Raw genomic sequence first — 3,054 nt, 5'->3', positions numbered from 1 at the left:
ACACCTGTGCATTTGAATGAGGTCTGTGATCATTTTGGCATCAAAGCTACATAAAGGCATTAAAACCTGTTTCAGAATATTATACAGTTGACCACTCTATTGATGGCCTGGTAGGACTTTATAATATTCATTGGGTTCTGATTATTAGTACAACTGTTCCTAAATTTATTTTCCTTTAGTCCATTTTCACAGGTCCACCAAATTACAGAGATGGTGTACACCAGATGATTCAAGAGGGAAGACTGTGGTACCTATTACATGCTGCTGGTGTACTTAATAAAAGCCTTGGTGCCCTTGAACACAACATGCTTAGCCAGTTCCCCCAGCAGCAGCAGGAGCACAGCGGTCTGGATCTCCTGGGAAGTGATGGTCAAGCACTTGTTTTAATAAACCAGGCAGGATGCCTCCTCAGCAATGCCCTCATTGATGAAAGAGTTCATAATACCCATTGCCTTGGCAGAAATGCTGGTGTCAGCGTGAACCTGCTTCAGCACTTTATACATGTAGATAGAGTAACTCTTCTTCCTTGTCTTGAACCACTTCTTATCTCCCTTTTTCTGAGTCTTAGTCACTGCTTTCTTAGAGCCCGTCTTGGGAGCAGCAGCAGCAGCAGAGTTAGGTGGATTAGGCATTCTGATTTCTGAAGACCGTTCACTCAATAAAATACAGAAAGAACAAGCTGGAGTGCTGGTGGCAAAATTTTCATTCCAACTTGAACTAACTGTGACATAGAAAGCCCTTGAAGCCCTTCGTTGTTACTATGCAAGAGGCAAAGAAGGGTTTCTTCATTTCTATCATAGTGTCTGCAAAGTGCTGAGAAGTGGAGCTATTCTGGGCAATTGACAGCCTATTTTATCTGGACAGTTTCCATGTGGGGTCAGAGTCAAATTTTTCTTGCTTTGAGTAATTTTCATGTTACTACATGGATAAGATTGTTCTGATCTGGACAGAGTTGTCTGATACCTTGATGGGAGGGCAATGTCTGGGGTGCGGGGAGTGGAGGGGAAGCGCTGTGTCTGCTCTGAATTTTGGCTAATGTCCCTCACTGAGGTCCCAGTTTTTAGCTGTGATATTTTATTTTTTATGTCTGTTTTATTTTATGTAGGCATATTGAGTTGTGGGTTTATTATGTGCTGATGATCATAGGATGACTATGTTATACTTTGCTATGTTGTAATGGGGCCTGGTTGGGAATCTTTGTATTTTATTTGTATTCAGTATATTTATCCATACTATGTTTTCTCAATCATTATTTACCACCTAGTAATCAGATAGGCAATTTATTACACTCAGATTACTAAATAAATAAATAATGAACACTCAGTTGATACTTAATTGCACTCGATCACAGAATAATATAGAAGGACTAAATTAATTACATCTTCCTTAGTTAAGATGCAGTGTTTCCTTTCTCTACAGGTATCAGTCACTGAGGGCCATATGGGGAAATAGATGCATTCATGTTTGTTTTGCTTTTAAATCATCTTTCTACTCTATGCTTTTCTCTACTAAATAAATATCTTGTTTTTAGGAAAGAACTGATTATTCTGGGAAATTCACACTGGTCATTCATCTTTGAAGAGAGATGAGCAGGTGCCTATATCAGAGGGTCCTGACAAGTTCCGAGGGCCTGTGAGCCTAGCCACTGTACTCTGCCATCAACCTAAGCGAGGGAGAATTGCAGGATTCCAGTGAAAGGGGTGTGGCAAAAGGACCGAGAACATGGAGTGACTCTGAGAAACTAAAGAAGGGACTAAGGAGCAGGGTGGCTAATACACCTTTTACATGGTGTAAAAAAGTCTAATTAAATAGCAACATTTACTACTGCTGATACACCACTGGTGGAGGAGGAGATGGCTCAGGGTGGACACTGGCAGCTAGTTACTTCTGGCAGCAGGCAGTGCTCCACCCCTGCTCCGAACCCTCCCACCATGGTAGTAGGTAACTGTTATGCTCTTCTTGATACAGAAAAGAAGGAATCACCCCCGACAGTAAAGGAGGAGAAGCCTCATACCCCTAACGCTAGGAGGTCTGCTGCCACCACTGAGAATAGGAAACGTAGAGTAGTGGTGGTCAGAGACTCTCTGCTGAGGGGGACGGAGGCGCCCATCTGTCGCCCTGACATTTCATCTCGGGAGGAATGCTGCCTGCCGGGATCCTGTATCCAAAATGTTACGGATGCATTGTCGAGGACTATCCAGCCCTCTGACTACTACCCCATGCTACTCATCCATGTGGGCACAAATGATACTGCGCGGTGTGACACTGAGCGGATCAAGAGTGACTACAGGGCTCTGGGAGTACGGGTGAAGGAGTTTGGAGTGCAGGTGGTATTCTCTTCGATTCTTCCTGTCAAAGGTAGGGGCCCGGGCAGAGACAGATGCATCATGGAGGTGAATGCCTGGCTGCGAAGATGGTGTCGCCAGGAGGGCTCTGGCTTCCTAGACCACGGGATGCTATTCGAGGAAGGAATGCTAGGCAGAGATGGCGTTCACCTTTTGAGGAGGGGAAAGACCCTATTTGGACACAGACTGGCTAACCTAGTGAGGAGGGCTTTAAACTAGGTTCGACGGGGACAGGTGAGCAAAGCCCACAGGTAAGTGGGGAACATGGAGACCTGGGAGATGGGTCGGAAATGAGAGGGAGTGTGGGCTATATTGGCAGAGAGAAAGGAGGGTCAGAACAAAACGGGGAGGAAAGATCAAACCGAGATCTTAGATGCCTATATACAAATGCGAGAAGTATGGGTAATAAGCAGGAAGAACTGGAAGTGCTAATAAATAAATACAACTATGACATTGTTGGCATCACTGAAACTTGGTGGGATAATACACATGATTGGAATGTTGGTGTGGATGGGTACAGCTTGCTCAGGAAGGATAGACAGGGGAAAAAGGGAAGAGGTGTTGCCTTATATATTAAAAATGTACACACTTGGACTGAGGTAGAGATGGACATAGGAGATGGAAGTGTTGAGAGTCTCTGGGTTAGGCTAAAAGGGATAAAAAACAAGGGAGATATCATGCTAGGAGTCTACTACAGGCCACCTAACCA

General features: G+C 44.3%; 1 pseudogene; it reads right to left on the bottom strand.

The window, feature by feature from the left end:
* Positions 1-254: 254 nt before the first annotated feature.
* On the bottom strand, positions 255-679 carry LOC128836515 (histone H2B 8-like; annotated as a pseudogene).
* Positions 680-3,054: the final 2,375 nt, after the last annotated feature.

The sequence above is a fragment of the Malaclemys terrapin genome, chromosome 1 (genome assembly GCF_027887155.1).
Source record: "Malaclemys terrapin pileata isolate rMalTer1 chromosome 1, rMalTer1.hap1, whole genome shotgun sequence".
In the NCBI taxonomy this organism is placed as follows: domain Eukaryota; kingdom Metazoa; phylum Chordata; order Testudines; family Emydidae; genus Malaclemys; species Malaclemys terrapin.
The sequence above is the reverse complement of the archived record's forward strand: the minus strand, read 5'-3'. Positions and strand labels throughout refer to the sequence as shown.